Below are 20681 nucleotides of genomic sequence, written 5' to 3'. Positions count from 1 at the left end.
GGAGTAAACAGGACCTTCCTGTAGACTCAGACCAGAGTTGACTCAAGGGATCAGCCTCTGACCCACAGAAACATGAGCAGGACCCATGACATGCCATAAGTAAAATGGCCAAAGTTTGCATCATGGAGACTTCACTACATTTATGCCCCTAGTCTCTGTGTCTGGTGAGCTTCCACACAGGGCCGACTTATCCATTCCACACGGAAGGCACAGTACCTACTGCCCACTATACTTTTAGGAGCCTATAAAATGTTTAACTTTAATTCTTTTTCAAATCAGGAGAAAAATGATTATATTAATAGTGCCAACATAATAATGAATCCAGGCTGGATTCTATTCATTTTTATCCTTACACAGCAGTAAAATGTAACATTAATATTTTTTATGGAGGAGGGGGCCCACGAAGGCAAATGTGCGTAGGTTCTGTGAAAGTCATGTCATGGTCCTGCTTCCACTTCCTCTCCTAAGTATTCAGTGGCTTTTCTACTTAATGGACATTCCTGTTCCAAGACACCATCCATTTCTTCAAATTTATCTGTTCATTGGCCTTTTTTCCCTACCACAACTCCCATTTTCTCAGCCATGTCATCCTGCAAAACTGAATTATACATGGATCATGAAATTAATTGACCCTAACATTAGTGACTGATGTGTCCTCAGTGGCACACGCCAAGATGAGATCCTCTGGACTGCTCTATTTCTTGAATCAAAGCTTACTCCAGAGTGGCCTTTGTCTCTCAGGAGACTGTCCACTGAAAGCCTTCACCTCCTTTGACTTGGCCTTGTTCACAAACGTAGCATTCCAGTTGTTCAGTTACTGCAGGAGGATCTCAGGATGAAGAGAAAGAAGACTCATGGCACTGAGAAGTGTGGAAGGGAGTTTAGAGAAAAGAGGAATACAATTTTAGTTATAAAATAAATGTTTAGTTCCAAAAGAAAGATCTCAAAATTCTCCTTCTTGTTTATAAAACTATATCGTGATTCTGAGAAAGCAACTGTTCTATTCCCAAAGGCTTTTAAGTGTAAGTCTATGACCTCCTTCATTAGGCTGTGAACGCCTAGTCTCACTCATCTTTGTGGACCTATGTCAACAGAACAGCGCCTGGCCCATGGACTTGTTCAGAATGCACTCTTCAATGATATGGAGTTGAAAAGGACAAATTTAAAAAGGAAAATAAGACCATGAAAAAAAAAAACAGAAAACAACAGTAATACTGACAAATGAATAACAAATATTCTCATAAATTATAAACTCGGAAAACATTAATGATACTTTGTAGGAATGGTTATGTAGGTGTACCCTTTGTCTCCTCAATAGATTAGAAGTTCCTTGATGGAGAGACCTTGGATTGTTGAGGATGCTCAGTATATATTGAGTGAATGCATGAAAAAGAACAGCAAAATGCTTACTGTGACCATTTTCATTGGCTAGGGACAAAAGTTACACCTAGGGCTGAAATGACCACAACATTTTAGCCGTAGTTCTTACATATAAATAAATATGAATTGTCATCTAAATCAAATTACATGTCACTGTGTTGTTTATACTACATGGGAATGTGGGAACTGGGCATGCATGTGGAGTTGCTCCTGGACTGCGAGCTTCCATGTATGTGTGTCAGGGTGAGACCTGGCTGCAAATTTAGTTTTCAGCCCATCCTGACTGCATCCTTAGAGAAATTGTCTTTTTGATGGTCTGAAGGCAGAGTTAATGTGTTAATATTCCTTCTCTTTCAGTGCTGCTGATCAGCCTTACTATCCATATTCTGAAGGTTATTGCTCATGAGCTATCCACCATGACCTCTACCAGGATTTCCTGGTTCTAAGAGTGTGGAGAGGATTTCTGTACTTGGTAGAGGTCACTCAAAGCAATGTCTATAGTTTCAGGCTGCTGGCCTTTCTTTTTTTTTCATTTCCATTTCTTTATTCTACATTTTATGAAATAATAAAGACTTCAAAATAAGAATGTTTACATTTCCTGATTATTAAAATAATACATACAAATTACATAAAAGTTGAAAAATAAAAGGGAAAGGATAGAGAGTGAAAGTAACTTATAACTAGCCCACTTAAAAATTCTTGAACTTTTGGTGCATTTTCCTTCATGATTTTCCCATAAAAATGTGGGGGCAGGGGTGTTTCTTTAGAAATTGAAATAATCTTCAACATACAGATTGTGTACTTTGTTTTTGCTTAACATAAGTACTGTCTCAAGTTATCAAATATGATTAAAAATTCCAGTATTATATTTTGCTTGTTGCAAAGCAGTACATCTTATTAATTTACTTAATTTCTTAATAACCTGCTTATGTTTTGGCATTCTGATTAGTTCTGGTATATTTTGCCATTGATTCTTTTTTTCATCCAGCAAAATCTTTATTGTACATCCTTTATGAGCCAGACTTTGTGTTATCAATGAATAAACTAGACAGGAATTAAATTAAGATGAGAAGTGCATTGAGTCTACAGGCTGGTGGAGGAAGAAGACCATGAAGGACGTAGGGAGTACCGAGCTGTCAGAAATGGGCAAGTGCCTGCTGGGGATAACTCTGTAGGGTCTCACATTCTGTGTGCCTGATAAGCAGAGGCAATGACTACGGTTCGTTCCACACTATTTTTTCAAGAAGTTGGTCCAGCAAACAGTCTTGAAACATAGTGATAGTTTCCTACATGGATAGGAGTAGATACCTCCCTCCAAAGAAATGGAAGGTATGTTTACTGTCGAGTAATATAAAGCAAACATCTCCCTCCAGAGAAAGAACAGGGATGCTCAGTCCTTCTATAATCCATCCAAGTTCCCTGGACTCAGGTTTTCCTCCGGTGAGTCAACCTACAAGTTCAGGGGTCATGTGGGTCCCTTCACTTCACCCTGTAGAAATGGGGCTCAAGGACCTAACACAGCAAAGCTTAATGTGGGAAACATTTTCACAATATATCCATGTATTAAATCATCACATTGTAAACCTTAAATTTACACAATATTTTATGCCAACTATATTTCAATAAAGCTGGAAAAAATGCTGTTACTTCGGCTATAGCTATTGTTGTGAGTAATGAAGTGTCCTTCTTCTCCAAACCCACACATTTCACGCCTTCTACCAGTTTCCATGAAAACATTTCAGGTTAATTTGTTAGTTTGGAAGTCAGGTTAGAATCTTAGATCCTACATGATGCTTCACAGTGATATGGAGAAAAATTAAGCAGGCAGGGAAAGAGGTAGTGGTGGGCAGTGGGATTGTTAGGTGTTATTTTAAATAGGACGGTCAGAAAATAGTTCACTGGGAAGATGACACTTGAACAAAATTTGAATGAGACCAGAGAGTGAGCTAAGTGGATGTGTGGAGAGTATTCCTGGAGATGGAACAGAAAATGCTAAGGCCAAGAAGAAAGATGTTCCTATAATACTTAAGTGGCAGCAAGTAGGCTAATGCTGGTGACATTTAGTGAGCAAGGGACATACTAGTAGAAGATAAGTTCCAGATCCACAATTGGGGGTGGGCTATGTCATGTAGCTTTCAAAAGGCTTTAACTTTTTTTTCTGAGAGAAATAGAGAATGATTGCAGAATATCTACATGAGCTGAGATGCTTTAAATGGATCACTCTGGAGGTTATGTCAAGAAGAAAAAAGGGAAAAGACCCCTCTGTTAGAGTTTTATACAAAAATTCAGGTAAGAGATGATGTTGGATTGACCATGGTATGAGCCGTCAATGTTGCCAGAAGTTGTCAGAATATGGATCTATTTTAACAGTAGAGACAACAAAGCCTTCTTACATATTGGATATAAGGTAAAAGGAAAAAAGCAGTCAAAGTTGACTCAAGACATTTTGAGATGTGGAACTGGAAGGAAGGAGTTGCCATTTGCTGAGATGGAGATGATGTGGAGAAGCAAATTTTTGTGGGAAGATGATGAGTTTAATTTTAGACATGTATGTTGAGAAGTCTGTTAGGTATCCAGGAGAAGATGCTGTGTAGACAGTGGGACATACAAGTCGAGAGGAGAGGAGAGGTCTAGACCAAAGATATATTTTTGGGATTTGTCAGAAGATAGTTGTCATTTTAAAGACACAAAGGCAGATGATCAGAAATTAGATTAGATGAGTGAGTGTGGACAGAGAAGAGAAGACGGATCCCATCATTAAGAAGTTGTAAAAAAGTTGAGGAAGCTGCAATGGAGGCTGAGAAGGAGGGGTAGTGAGGTACAAGGGAAAGTGGGAGATTGTTCTGTCTTGGAAGGCAAATGAAGGAACAGTTTCAAGGAGAAGAGTCAAATGCTGCTAACAGGACAAGTAAGATGAGGAAAGAATTGGACTATTGCATTTGGCAATTGACCTTAACAAGGTCAGGAGCAGTTGTGAGAGAATGGTGGAGACAAAAGCCTGAATAGAGTGGGTTCAAGAAACTGTGGGAAGAGAGCAATTAGAGAACGTAGACAGATCTCAAAGAATTTGCTATGAAGAGGACCACAGAATTTGGCAGTTGCTGAAGAAGAAAATTAAGTCAAGTGAGGATTGTCTGTGACAGGAGAAATAACAGCATGCCCCTGTGCTCTTAGAACGTTCTAGAAGAGGGAGGAAAATCAATGATGCAGGAGATGGAGGGGAGAATTGCTGGAATCGTGTCTGCATTAGTTTTCTGTTGCTGCCATAACAGGTTACCATAAGCTTTCTTGCTTGAAACAACAAAAATTTATTATCTTATACTTCTGAAGGTCAGCATTTCAAAATCAGGTTCAATGGGCTAAAGTTAAAAGCATTGGCATGCCTGCATTCCTTGAATCTCTAGGGGAATATCCATTTCCTTGCCTTTTCTAGCTTCTAGAGGACAACTTCATTCCTTGTCTCATGGACTCTTCCTCCATCTCCAAAGTCAGCTGCACAGCATCTTCGAATTTCTTATCTATGCTTCTCTCCTCATATCTCCTCTTTGACTGAAACCCTCCTACGTCCTACCTATAAGGACTTTGTGATTACATTAGGCCTCCTCAGAAAATCTAGGAAAATCCTCCCATCTCTTGATCCTTAATCACATCCATAAAGTCCTTTTTGCCATGCAAGGTGACATATTCACCGGTTTCAAGGATTGGGGCATGGACTCAAATAAGGGCATTTGAGCCATTATTCAATCTACTACACTAGCTCTGTGGTTAATGTGCAGCAACTAAGCCCCCGTTTCTTAATATTTCTAGTAGGAATAATTATATCACCAGGTGCTAAGTGTTGAAACTCTAGATTTTCATCTCAGATATCAAGTGGAAAGCCACATTAATAAAAAACTGTCCTTTTAAGGCTGATATAAGTTTGACCGTACCATCTTACCCACTTCTCAGTACACTCACTTCACTGTTTTGTTTTATACTTCCTTCCCAGGATATCTTGACATCATCCTTCATGCAGACAACTCAAGGTTCTCAGTGTTTTGACATCCTCAACTCCTGAGAGTTTCTACTTGTACTTACAGTACACGAGGAAACTATTGCCATATTTACTTCTTAGAACTGCTTCATCTCTGAAATCTTAACTTTAACACACTTCACCCGAATCAATTCTCTTACTCTGTGGTTTCTACTACATTTCAATTCAACATCAAGTTATTGATTCATCAAGAATTGTGATCACTGAGTCTTTATTTCTCCTTTTCATGCTTTCAGTTTCCATAGAAGTTTACACATTCAATTAGGTTAAATAATAAATTAAGCTGAAGTTAAATCAGACTCCACTCATTCTCTCTACATTGCTCCTTTAAACAGATTGGTTCTGGGTAAAACCTCCTGGCTTTTTCACCTCTTACTTGCTCCTTGTACCAATCATATAGGACGAATGTCTCTACAACCAATCCAATTACTCTGCTTTTATGTGGACCCTTTTATCTGAACCTGAACCCAAACCCACCAGAGATTCTCATTCATTTGACAGTAGTAAAGCCGAGGTATCCCTGTGTATTAAAAGCTCACCAAGCAGTTCTAAGTGTGGCCAAGATCTGAAATGTCTATTCTAAAGACCATCAGGTTCTCACTATGATTTCAGTGGTCAAGTTGTTTGCATTCCCAACACCTGTTATACTCCAAATGATTTGTTTAGATCACTCATGTTAACTCTACTGTCCTTGACATGTAATCACATTGGGAAGAGGACTGTGACACAATCCTGGCCAGTGACACATGAGAGGAACTGTGCTGGGGGTCTTCTAAGAGAGAATTTCTCACTTCTTAACACACATGGTTCCTCTCCTTTGACGTGATATGTCCTGTTGAGTTGTGATGTCTGAAATTGCTGTACTGTCTTCACCCATCCCAAAGATGATGCCAATACACAGAAGAAGGAAGAACCAAGAGAATATCGGGGAAGATCTGGACCTTCCGTGGCTGAGCAAGAGCTGTTCCTTCCTATGGACTTCTTGTTATGGGGGTAACACATTTATGTGTGACTTAAGCCAATTTGACATAAGTTTTCTTGACCTGGTTGTATCCTAACTGTAAAAGCCGTCAAAGTTAATAATTTTCTCTTTACAGCTTCTTGCACTATGCACCAGCCAGGAGTTTCACAATCTGTGGAAATTGCTGAGTCATCCACTGAGAGCAGGATCCCCAGTGGATTCTAAGGGTTTTCCAATAGTATTGGATGATTTTAAAATAAAAAATGACACAGTAGTGGGATTGATCCCCAAAAGAGCCTCCGCATCTCCTTCACTCCTCTTGCGGTCACATTCAGGACCTATTTTGTTCTTCAGACAGAACCCACTGACAACACAATAGTGAGTGAAGTAGATTTTACTTCAAATGCCATGGGTTAGGAATGTCATAGTTCAAACTTCATAAATATCTCCTTAAACATCTCTGTTTGTTCCCCAAAGTTCCTCCCAGAGCAACAACATTGCCTCAGATCCTCTCTCCACCCTCCCTCCCTTCCATCCCTCCTCCCATACAGCCTCCAACATCTATCTCCTGCCTTTTCCAAAGCAATGCAGTCTGAATTTTGATCTGCATAGCCCCTCAGCCCCCCACTCCACATCCATAAACCTCTGTTCAGCTCAAGTGTACTCTATTTTGTTCCCACAGAACACCACATGACCCCACTCTCCCCCCAGATAATTCATTACACAAAACAGCTCACTTCCTAGGCACAAGTACTGCTGGAAAATAATTTTTTTTTAAACCGTATCAATATACCATTTGCTCAGCAAATATTTGCTGTTCTCTGTACACTCACAATTCTCTTGTAGGGAATGAGTGAGGAGAAAAATCAAGCAATTATCTACTGGTGAACACAAACGTTACTTATTCATAACTCAAGAATGTCTTCCTCTTCTCCCTCTCCTACAGGACTGGGAAATCCTGAGGTCCCTTGACATACAGTTTTCTTCTTCAGCCTGATTGTGTAAACTGGGAAAAGTTTGAATCTGAACCAACTCCATTAACCCAGCTTGGTCAAGCACAAGCCTCTATAGCCAAACCAGTTTCTCCAGTGAAACTTGGGAGGCTGGATGATTCCAACTCGTCATTGGATTAACAGGGCAATGTCCAGCCTGAGTCCTCTGTGATGCATAGTCTATCCTGCAAGTCAGAGCCTGCCCCAAGTGTCCCCAAAGGAGCAGCACACCAAGACTCAGGCCCCTTCCATCCTTCACTCTATGTGTCTGGGTCCAGTGAAGGCCAAAGTTGCTAAGTTTCCCAGGCTTTCCCTCCTGATCCCAGTCTCTGCAAGAGGCCTTTCCTTCCCACAACCCACACAATTTCACAAAGTCCTAGCAGTCCCTGCTTGTTCTTTGTCTGCACAAGTGGGACCAGGCATGTTATGGAAGGGGTGACATTAGTGCCTGATAACCACAGTGATACTGTTTGTAATGAAACCTTCCATATTGGAGACAAACTGGAGGGTGTAGCTCCTAACTGAGGTCCTGACTAGCTGGAAGAGTCCTCAGTGGTGGTGAACTTGGTTCTCGTGGTATCTCTGTAAGCCTGGGTCTCTTCCAGTACAAGTCCACACTGAAGCCAAATCCACACACAGATCTTGTTACCTCTAAGTAACCAATGTCATCTCCCTGGTTGTTTTCTCCTAAGTGACCAGGTGAGCCCAGGATTTTGAACTTTTATGAAAGCTTCAGAGGCGAGTTGAATATGGCTCTTTCACAGACTGGTATTTGGAAGTCATTTTTAAAGACTTGAGTAGTACGTTTTTTGTTTAGAGAGGTCCAACAATGCTTACCATGTATTTTTGTTAAGACATTTCCTGCTTTTCTTTTTTCAGGAATTTAATATTCTTGATACAGTGGGCTATTGTCTGACCATTCTCTGATCTAACCTTTGCCAAAGTCCCATTGCATTTGAGTATTAGGTTCTGAATAAATATAGGAAGGGAGCACTGGTTGGGATGAGATCCAAATCTTACTAGTTAAGAACGTGGTTCCATAGCACTGGGGTGTGAGGGGTCACTTGTGGTGCTTTGCTTAGTTGGAGCAGGCTGTGTGTCTCCGACCTTGGCAGTGACAATGAGAGTGGCAGAGTAGCTTCCTACTAGTTCCCCCAAAGCCACAACTGTTCTCTTTCGGAGGTTGCAGTTCTGGAAACTGAACTTATTTCTTCATCTTCACTAAAGCTGTAATTCCACCTATTCTATTCTATTAGAAATTACACCTAATACTATTCTATTCTCACTCTTGCATGTAGTTAACTGATATTCACTATTTATAGGGCAGTCCTAAAATATCCTCTTGTCTGTGTTTCATGTTTGAGACCCACCTATCAATATTGCTAACTAGGAGCAAGTCTGCTTTATCCCACTAAAATTCCAGAGAAAAGAAGGAAAACAGAAACTTTGATCTTTCTTTCTTTTCAGGAATTAATTAAGAGAACAACTACTCTCCCTTCTCAAATCATGGAGAACCGAACATGACTCAGGTCTGTGAAGGACTAGAGAAAGATAGAAATAATTTAAATATTAATCCACACACATTCAATACTTATATTTCAACACTATAATAAGTATAGTGTTTGTCATGTTAGGACCTCATCTCAACCAGTTCATCCTTCCCATGTTTATTCAGAAGCTAATACTCAGAATGCAGTGTGACGGGATGAAAGGTTATAACAGAGTTATGGTCAGACAAGAACCCATTGCATAAGGGGATGTTAAATTCCTTAAAAAGGAGAAACAGGTAACCCCAAACTGCTACTAGCATCAGTATAATTCTCCTTGATTGTGTCTGGATACTAAAATTTAACAACATTCTGACTGGACATCTGCTAATTGAATGAATGACTTCAGTGGGACAGATGGCAGGGAAGTTGAATAATCAGAGGGCTGACTAAGGCAGAAAATTCAGCAGGTGAAATTCAAATAACATCTACAATCAGAGAGGGCACAAGGGAAGGTCAGGCTGTGGAATTCTAACTAGTATATTCTTGATCTCAGTATCATCAATTTGTGGTCTCCATAATTGAGATCACGGGGCAAATCCCGAACATCCCCAATTTCAGGTAGTCACTGGGGCCACTCAATTCTGGACAACCTCCTCACTGATGATGAATAATCTTAGGAACTTCTAACCTGGTGGCTCTCAGTAGGGTCATCACATGTGGGTCTAGGAGATTCACTGTGAGAAGAGAGGAGATACACATGGCAATGAATGTGTAAATCACTTTGGTAAATATTTCCATCCTAATATTAAGTCTTTCATTTATGAACATGATTGTCTTTCCATATATTTGAGTTGTCTTTAATTTCTTTAAACAGCTTTTTGTAATTTTGATTTTACATGTCTTTTGCCTCCTTGCTTGAGTTACTCCTATTTTATTCTTTTTAATGTTATTACGAATGGAATTTTTAAAAATATTTCCTTCCCAGATTGTACATTGTTAGTGTATAGAAATGCAATTGATTTTTCTGTTTTTATTTTGGATCCTGCATTTTTGCTGAAATTGTTTGTTAGTTCCAGCAATTTGTTGTTTGATCTTTAGGGTTTTCTACATATGATATACACATCACTTTGGAACAGAGATAGTTTTATTTTTTACTTCCCATTTTGGATACCTATTATTTCCTTTTCTTATCCTGTTACTATGTCTGGAACTTTCAAGATCATGCTGACTGTGAGAGGCAAAAGCAGGCACATTTTTTACATTATTATCTTAAGGGGAAATGCTTTCAGTCTTTCACCATTGAGTATGATGTTAGTTAGGGGTTTTTCATATATGGGCTTCATTATGTTCAGGAAGATTCTTTCTCTTTCTAGGTTATTGTGTGTTTTTTATCATGGAAGAGTGTTGAGTTTCGTCAAGTGGTTTTTCCACATGAACTGAGATGATCATGTGGCTTTTCCTTCATCCTGTTGATGTGGTGTATTGTATTTAGTAATTTTTGTGTGTTGAAATGTCATTGCATTCCAGGAACGAATCCCACTTTGTCCTGGTATAAAATTTTTCATGTGCTGCTGAATTTAGTTTTCTAGTATTTTTTTTTGAGAGACTTTAATTCTCAAATCATATGCAATATTTATCTTTAGTTTATTTTTTTGTAGTATCTTTGTCTGGCTTTGTATCAGGGTAATGCGGGCCTCCTAGAATGAGTTAGAATGTGTTCTGCCTTCTTACCTGTTTACAAGAGTTAAAAATGATTATTGTTAATTCTGCTTTAAAGACTTGGAGGAATTCACTTGTGAAGCCATCTTGTCCTGGGGTTTTTTGGGGAGCGACGTCTTAATTATTGATTCAATATCCTTAATAGTTATAGTTCTACCCTGGTTTTCTATTCCTTTATGATTCAGTTTTTGTAGGCTATGTGTTTCTAGGGAGTCCCCATTTCAACAGGACTTTTGAATTTTTTGGCATATAATTGTGCATAGTACTCTGTATCTATTTCCTTATCGATCTTCTGTCTGGTTTTTTTATCCATTATTGAAACTGGGTTATTGAAGTTTCCAACTAGTTTTGTAGTTGTGTCTATTTGTCCCTTCAATTCTGTCATTGTGGGTTTAATATATTTTGAAGCCCTGATGTTCAGTATATATATGTTTATAATTGTTTTACATTCTTGGTTGGAATGACCCTTTTATCAATATTTAATATCCTTTTCTCTCTTGTCAGAATTTTTGTCTTAAATTGTTTCTATCTGTTACTGGTATAGCCATGCCAGCTCTCTTTTGGTTACTATATACATGGAATATTCTTTACCATCTTTCTCTTTCAAACTATTTGTGTCCTTAGATCCAAAGTGACTAGATTATAGAGAATATATATTGAATTCTGTTTTTTTTTTGTTTGTTTGTTTTAATCCATTCTTCCAGTCTATACCTTTTGATTCAGGGAGTTTTTTTACATGTAAAGTAATTACCGATAGAGAAAGACTTACATTTTTATTATTTTCTACATGAATTAAGTTCCTTATTTCCACCATTACTATCTTCCTTTTTGTGTAGATAATTTTTGGTTATGACATATTTTGATTCTCTTCTCATTTTCAATTGTGTATATTCTATTGTTATTTTCTTGGCATTACATGGGCATTACAAATAACATTGTAAAGTTATAATGGTATATTTTGAATTGATACCTATTTAACTGCAAAGCCATGCAAATACTCTACTGCTATACAACTCTGATACACTCTCCCAATTAATGTTATTGATGTCACTAAATTCATCTTTATACATTGTGTACATATTAACATGGATGTATAATTAATTTTATGCAATCTTATTTTAAATCTTGTAGAAATTAAAAAGCACGGTTACAAACCAAAATTACAAAAGTACGTGATTTTATGTTTGCCCATATAGTTACCTTACTGGAAGTCTTTATATCTTCGTATGGCTTTCAATTACTGTCTAGTGTCCTTTCATTTGAACCTAAATGATTCCCTTTACATTTCTTGTAGGGCATTTCTTTTTTTTGTTTGTTTGTTTGTTTTGTGAGGAAGATCAGCCCTGAGTTAACAACAATGCTAATCCTCCTCTTTCTTTTTGCTGAGGAAGACAGGCTCTGAGCTAACATCTATTGCCAATCCTCCTCCCTTTTTTTTTTCCCCAAAGCCCCAGTAGATAGCTGTATGTCATAGGTGCACATCCTTCTAGTTGCTGTATGTGGGATGAGGCCGCAGCATGGCCAGAGAAGCAGTGCGTTGGTGCTTGCCCGGGTTCCTAACCTGGGCCACCAGTAGTGGAGTGCGTGCACTTAACAGCTAAGCCACCGGGCCGGCCCACGGCATTTCTAATGGTAAGGAACTATTTCAGCTTTTTTTATCGGATATTGTTTTAATTACTCCCTCATTTTTGAAGGACATTTTTGTGTGATATAGAATTCTTGATTGGCAGGTTATTTTTTTGTTTAACACTTTATTTATTTATATTTTTTTTTGTAAGGAAGATGGGCCCTGAGCTAACATCTGCCAATCCTCCTCTTTTTGCTGAGGAAGACTGGCCGTGGGCTAATATCCATGCCCATCTTCCTCCACTTTATATGGGACACCGCCACAACATGGCTTGCCAAGCGGTGAGTTGGTATGTGCCCAGGATCCAAACCGGCGAACCCTGGGCCGCCGCAGTGGGGTGCGCGCACTTAACCGCTTGTGCCACTGGGCTGGCCTCTTAAATTTTTAAGTGTACAATATAATACAATATTATTAACTTTGGGGATAATGTTATACAGCAGATCTCTAGAACTTATTCATCTTGCATAATTGAGACTTCATGCCCACAATTAGCAGCTCCCGATATCTCCCTCCTCCCAGCCACTGGCGACCACCATTCTGCTGATTCTACAATTTTGAATATTTTAGGTTCCTCACATAACTGGTATTATCTAGTACTGTCCTTCTGTGACTGTCTTATTTCATTTACCATAATGTCCTCAAAGTATAACTTGGAGTCAAGGAGTAGGCATTTTCGGTTCAAAAATGTGGTTTATAAAACTCAACAATTTGAGATATAGTGATACCGCACTATTGATTTTCAATTATAAATGCTAAAAAATTCATGTGATTCTAGCATTAGTTTTATTCCTAACTTTTATTATGAAAATTTTCAGATATTCAGAAAAGTTAAGAGTACAATAGAGAACATCCATGTTTTCCCTCCTATATCTAAAATTTTTCACATTTTGCCATGTTGCCAAATATATATATATATATATATATATATATATGTGGATCTATCAGCATAGATATATGTAATATTTTGCTGACCCTCTTCTAAGTAAGCTGTAAAGATCACTATTCACCCCCACAGACCTCAGAAAGCTTAATGTCTAGTGTCCAATTAATATTAAATCATATATATGGTCTTCCTAATGTCTTTCATAGACCTTCCACTGAAATCAGAAGCTGATGGTGTTTCACATATTACTTTGATGCATGTTTCTTAAGCACTCTTATCCTGGAATGGTTTCTCAATCCCCCCTCCCTTTTTTTTTTTTTACCATGCCCTCCAGATGGGTTTATGTCGAATATTCTGAATTTATCCAATTGTTATCTAGTGATGTTTATTAACTTGTTTCTCTGTTCAAAGTTTCTGTAAATTAGAAGTTAGATCTGAATGCCTTATTATATTAAGGTTACACATTTTTGGCAAGAAAATGTTCTTTGCATTCTGTGTCCCTCAAATTGCTCTCTAGTAGGGAGCCCATCATGACAAGTTGTCCTACTATGTGAGATGTTAGTTTTATTTTCTTGATCAAACTAGTGGTAGCCAAGTAAATGTGTATTTTCCCCTTTGAAATTACCTAGCAACCTGTTGGGTGATAATTGTCACCAGGGGAAGGCACGTTGCCCCCAAATTTTCACAAAATGTTTGAGTTGCCATCAATGATTTTACACTGAATTAGTTATTGGGATTTGTAAAGAATCATTTTCAATTTTAAACACTCTTTTTTAATTTTCCTACCTGATGTTTTATGGTAAAAACAACATTCCCTCACCAAGTTAGGATAAAATATGGTTATTCCTAGAAGGCAGGGTAAAAGCTTAATTCCTTCTGTTTAATTATCAATGTTATGATAAAACACTTACTGTAATAATCACTATCAGTGGGAACTATTATTTTTGCTCTTCCGTCACTACAGACTCATGGATTTTTATTTACTCTATGTGTAATAGTTGCTTTTACTCATCATTCTTTTTGACGCTCAAATATACCTGAATGTCACCAGATGGATGCCCATCAAACGGATCCTTTTGTCCTTTAGACATCCTTTCCTCAGTCTTTGAGGAATTTCTTGCTTTCTGGCACAATTTGATGTCCAAGGATCAAACTGTTCTCTTCCTGTTCCAGATCTGGATTTATCCACGTCTCCTTGTAGTGTACAAGGTTATTGACTAACCAAGATCTGGTCCATAGAGTTGCTTGTTCTCAGGAACATCACTTTTTTTTTTTTTTTGTCCTTTCAGGAAACAGAGATATAATAATTATTTTTTAAAATTATTACTTGATATCGATATTGCCAGTTTAAATTGAATACTGAAAAGTTTTCTATTCAGCTTTTTTCTCCTTTAAACTTTCTATTTCATATAATACTGCCATTCCTATAATCTGACATTTTTCTGTCTTGTCATTCTACAGGTTGAATGTCATCCTTATCTCAACCAGAGCAAACTATTGGATTTCTGCAAGTCAAAAGATATTGTCCTAGTTTTCTATAGTGCTTTGGGATCCCAAAGTATAAGAGGATGGTAATGAAGAAAACAAAGAGTTTATATACCACATCTTCTTTATCCATTCGTCCCTTGATGGGAGGGTGAACATGATGTAATTTATGCAGAAATAGAAGTATAATGATGTACACATGAAATTTTTACAATGTTATAAACCAATGTTACTGCAATAAACAAAAAATTTAAAAAAAAAGAAAACAAAGAGTTTATCTAAAACATTTTTAATGAAATATTTTTAATCATACTATATTCAGTTTTTGGAATTATCTGTCAACTTGCTTGGGAAAAGAGGGGAAGGACAGAAAGAATCCTTCTCCTTTATAGTCTCATCACCCAGTCAATACTCTTACATTACGTGTGTCTGGTTGTAGATTAATCAATAACAAATGTCTGCTGTAAATGTATATTTAATCCAAAAATTGAGACAAAAGACATAAGATTAATAATGATTTTGATATTTATTAACTAATTAACACATTTTTAGTGATACATTCTCTAAGCCTCACTTACTTTATCTCTAAAATCAGGATAATAATATGTAACTCCCAAGTTCATCATGATAGAAAGAATTACAATCAGAATCATTTTTGTAAACTTCTATAGGAATATTGCATAGTATAAGAGATAATAAAATGAACAGTTCTCATTTTAGGACTACTCAATTTTTATCAATACTATATAAAAGTTAAAATAAAACCTATCCCATTCTTTTCTTTTTTCTTTCTCCTTTCATACTCTTGTTCTTACTTTGATCAGAGAAGAAAAACAGCCACTGAGAAGTACAAGAGAAAAAGATCCATGAATTTGGAAGCATTGGGCTGAACTCAAGCATATATCAAAATGACCTGGAAGGCTGTGCAAACACAGACTTCTAAGGGCCACACATGAATTTATGAATCAGGTGGTCCTGGGTGAAATCATGGAATTTGCCTTCCTAACGGGATCCCACATGATACTGATGCTGCTGGTCCAGGGACCACCTTTGGAGAAGCACTGGTCTAGAGTGGACCTATTTAGTCTGTTTGGGAATCCTCCTAACAAACTGAATACTGAGTCTCAGATCTTCAGCATTTTTGCATTTCCTTCCAGGGTAGACCAGAGCTCCCCAGTTCTCTTGGATGATCCAGTTCTTTGTGCCATGGCAAAAAAGTATGAGCGAACTCCAGCACTGATTGCATTTCGCTACCAGCTACAGCGTGGGGTTGTGTTCCTGCCCAAGAGTTACAATGAGAAGCGGATCAAAGAGAACATGCAGGTGATGAGTGAGGCTGTAGGCACAGGGCTTCTAAAGAATATCCTTCACATGGGTTCTTCTATGTAAGGCTCTCAAGATGTCTTTGGGTCAGGATGGTTATCTGTTATTTCCCACGCATTAAGCCTTATGTGTGTTCCCACCAGTTTTCTCCTACTATGGCAACAGAGGAGGCTGCATGATTGGATGGAATTCGGATTGGACAGAAAGCAGCGGTTTTAGATCCTGCATTAAGTCTGCAATGTACTCTGTAGCTCTGTGCAAGTGAATCTCATTTTCTTCATTCTAAAATGAGGGAATTGGATTATGTTGTTTTCTTAGGCCATTTGGGCTGCTATAACAAAATATCACAGACTAGGTTGCTTATGAACAATAGAAATGTATTTCTCACACTTCTAGAGGCTAGAAGTCTGAGATCATGTTGTCAGCATGATGGGTGAGTGCTCTCTTCTTGGCCATGACTTCTCTTTGTATCTTAAGAGAGTAGAATGGGCAAGGGTCTTTTTCAGGTCTTTTTTATGAGGGCATTAATCTTATTCAAGAGAGATCCACTGTCATGCTCTAATCATGGCTGGAGGGCCCCACTATCTAATACCATCACAGGTAGGGTTAGGTTTCCAACATATGATTTTGGAGGCACGCAAACATTCAGACAGTAGCAATGATCTTCAGTCTCCAAATCACTGTGGTTTTGGTTTGCATTTCCTTGAATACTAATGTAGTTTCATTTTCATGTATTTATTCTCCTTGAGTTTCCACTTTTGTGAAGTGTCTGTTCAAGTCTTTCTCCATTTTCATTAAGTTGTCTGTCTTTTTTTATGTGTAGGAGACCATTATTTTACCGTTAGCTATAGCTGTATAACAAGTTATACTCAAATTAGAGTTTTCCTACAAAAGCCATTTTTTTAGCTCACGATTCTCTTGTTTGACCATTAGCCTGACAATTAGCCTGTCACTACCGCTTCTGGCAAATTTTATTGCCCAGTGCAGTTCTGTTCTTGGCTGGGCTCTCTCATGTATTTGCAGTGAAATGCAGAGCAACCAGGCAGCTTTGCTTTAGGAGGTTGATTTGGCTGTTGTCAGAGGTGCATAAACTCTGTTCCATATAATTTTTCATATAGTTGGCTAGACTAAGGCCAACTAACCTGTTCTTCATCTCATGACAGTGGCATGACCCCAAGGCAGTGAGTGGGTGCTTGCAATGCCTTTTCATGTATAGGCTCAGAAAGGACCCACCACTGCTTATGTCAAATTTTGTTGTCCAGTGCAAGTTACAAGTCAGGCCAGCTTCAAAGGGTAGAGAATCTTGCAAAAACATTTTTGTCTTTTCATTCAAATTTGGGTCTCCAATAAAATTCGATGATTTTTTAATATGATGTGAAAATGGACCCCAAGATATATATGCTTAAATGAAAATCCAAATGTCCTTATTTTCCCACAGATTTTCATTGTCTTCTATGGCATGTATCAAACGTCCCTCAGTCAATCTCTCCGTTCTCTTCTATTCAGCAGCTTTCTTTTCTGTAATGTCATCTCCTAGTGGAAAATAAGTCTTTTCAGAATGGTAAAATTTTTTCTTCAATCCTTTTTCTTCTTTAAGAATGACATTGCTATTTTTTGGCTAGTTGTTCTTTCATGTAAAATATAGTATCACTTATCAACTTCCACAAAAAATAAGAGTGTCTGTTTCATATTGCATTGAAACAGTAGATCAATTTGGAGAAAATTGACTTCTTTGCAATATTGAGACTTCCAATCTATGACTATGATATGAATTTTTAATTACTTAGGTGATCTTCATGTATATTTAATAAATTTTATAACTTTCTCCAGAAAGGAATTTACATGATACTTTTGTTAGATTTATTCTAACAGAGGATATCTAAGTTTGATATCCTTTTGAATATTTTTCCCAACATTTATTTTGAGGATTTTCAAATGTACTGAAAAGTTGAAAGAATAATGCAATAAATGCCTTACCTAGATTCATCAATTGTGAAATTGTTGAAATTTTGCCTATCTATCTATCTATCTGCCTATCTATCTATCTATCTATCTATCTATCTATTATCTATCTTTCCAACTGCTCTTTCACAGTCTTGGAGTATTATTATGGATTGATGGATTTATTTGCTTCAAAATATTAGCCATTACTAACATTACTTTTGTTGCTTAAAGTGCTCCACATTTAAACAGTAACGTCCTCTTCAAGTCAGTTTCTGTGTCCTTTGAACATGATATCATTAGTATTTGGGCAATCATTGGTTTTAATTATCTTGAAAAAAATTTTCTCACATTCTGACTGTTCATTGATGGGATATAGAAACCCATCTGTCTTCAACAAAATTACTAAATTATATTACGTGTTTTAAAATTTATCTCTAGATTATTCTGGATCTTTCAAGTACCTGACCCTATCTCTTTGAATACTGTCAGCTTTGTTCCCTCAGCACTTTTAAAGATCTCCTCTTTGTCTGCAGTCTTACACAGTTTCAGTATATCATATCTAGGGATGGATTTCTACTTCATTTTATGCCTGATATTTATTACCACTTGAGTATTTTGCTTGATATCTTTAAAAACATTTGAAAACTTTGAAGACATTTTGAGTATCGCCTGTGCACCATTCATTCTGATTTGCTTAGATTTTCCAGATTGGCAATTATGCTTTCCAAACAGTCACAAAAATCTTTCCACTTCTGTGATAGGTTTTTTAATTCCAGTTGACTTCAGAGGACGTGAATGTCCTAGATGACCTAAACCAAAATCTTCAATATGGACATTTTCACGTATGACTTTGGTAAATATATTTGCCTCAATTTATTTTCTGATAATGAATGTATGTTGATTGTTAAACTGTATCTCAATGCCAGGAAGACAGAGGCCAGTTTGAGTCAGAGATAAAACAGATGCTTTCTGGAATCTCATCCCAGACTCACTCCAAAGCTTTGTTCACTGACACATCAACAGGGTGAGTGGACTAGGATCAGCTTGCACTTACAGACATATATCCTGCCCTCATGACTCTGTGTAACTGTCCAAGAAGCTCGATATCATTGCTGACTCTACATCGTCCATGTAGGCCTCCCGTTTCTACAACAATCTAGTGGACATAGACTGTGGATATCACCAGTGTAGCATAATTCAATGTTTCCAAAACTGTGTTTATCATCCTCTTCTCCCAAATTCTCAATTTTTTGTGAGATTAAAGGCTTCTCCATCAAGATTGTGGTCCATGCAAGATAGCTCATCAACTCCTTATGGAATCTTCATGAGATGCTGCCAATTTTAACTCCATCATAAGGTTCCAGACCTCTCCTTTCCTTTTCATTGCATGTTTGTTCAGAACCCAAATACTGAATTTCCCTCCAGAAAGGTTGGCCTTGTGGGGTCCATAGGAATTCTTGGTTTGTGTTTTCTGAAATGTGGAGATCTCAATGCAGAGGACAAAGTTTTCAAGAAGAGAGATTTAAACCAAAGGAGGAGTGTGGAGGCAAAAGCACCACTGCTGGAGAGAATTTACAATCTCCAAAGGATCTTTACTATTGCTTCATGATCTAAGGTTCTGGAATTTTGAGAAAGGACCTCCATTTTAAGCGAGGGAAAGGGAAGAATGCACATTCCTTTTGCTTGTGAGAATTTTAATTCAAAATAGTAATAAATATGATAATGTATGGAAAGGGATTAGCATAATGGCAAGTTGTGAATACTCAAAATTTGGTAGATGTATTATTATCCTTGCTAATATATTTATTAATAAAGAGGCAAATGAAGAATAAGATAGGGAAATAATGAAGATAGAAAGAGAGAGAGGTAAACAATCAGTAATTCTCCCAATAAATTAGATATTTTAATAATAAGCCACCATTTTTCTATCACTGTCTATTTTGGGTTATTACTGTCTAGTAATCTCCTCACTGTTCAGTAAGATCTTTGGAGATGGGGCCAAATGTTTTCATGACATCCTTTCAATTTCTGAATCTAACTTGATATGTGGTATGTGGTGGGAAGTTAGTAAATAATTAATAAATTTAAAAATGGAACTGAAATTGCTATCAATAACCTATATCAACCTAAAGTATTTATTAGTGCTGAGCGAGTGGCTGGACTTGTCCTGTGCAAAACAAGACAGAATTGATCTCTTCTTCTACCAAGGATTTGAAATAAGAAACAATAGGATATCATGCTGCTTTATTGACAGATGTGGCTAGGGAGAGGAACATATTTTATTATTTGACTCTGTGTGTTCTGCATATAAAGTTTTGAGCAGGGAATACTAGTCAATTTAATTATTATTATTTTTTTAATTGTTGGAAAGTCATGTTTGTGAAAGAAAGAGAGGGAAACTTCACAACCTGTCAGGAAATAAAATGTTTAACTTTACCTTAATGACAGCTCCACGGAAATCACTTCTCTATCATCCTAGAAACAGAATCATTAAACCCATATGATGCATTGTTCTATCTCATTTTAGTTTTGCTGACCACCCTGAGTATCCATTTTCTGATGAATATTAACATGGAGATCTTTGTTCTGACTTCTACCAGAAGCCCTGTATGCAGATAATGAGGTGGGAAATGTCTCAGATGTTGGTGATTAGACATATCAGCATGGGTTCAATCCATGCTGCTTAGCAACTCATACTCAGCTAGACTTAAGTCAGGAAGGAAAGGCACTCAATTTTTCTCACTTTCTGTAAAAATTAAAGATTTTTTCCAGTAAAGACTCTTTACCTACTCCAGTCTCCGTTTTGTATATTTTTTTTGCTTCTGAGTCATGAGAGCCAAAAAC

At 37.4% G+C, this 20681-nt stretch overlaps 1 pseudogene; it reads left to right on the top strand.

Annotated features, from left to right (window-relative positions):
- LOC131398885 (aldo-keto reductase family 1 member C15-like) overlaps nt 1-20407 on the top strand; it is a 45551-nt pseudogene extending 25144 nt beyond the window's left edge.
- Nucleotides 20408-20681: the final 274 nt, after the last annotated feature.

Source organism: Diceros bicornis, chromosome 36, assembly GCF_020826845.1.
Source record: "Diceros bicornis minor isolate mBicDic1 chromosome 36, mDicBic1.mat.cur, whole genome shotgun sequence".
NCBI classification, from domain to species: domain Eukaryota; kingdom Metazoa; phylum Chordata; class Mammalia; order Perissodactyla; family Rhinocerotidae; genus Diceros; species Diceros bicornis.
The sequence above is the reverse complement of the archived record's forward strand: the minus strand, read 5'-3'. Positions and strand labels throughout refer to the sequence as shown.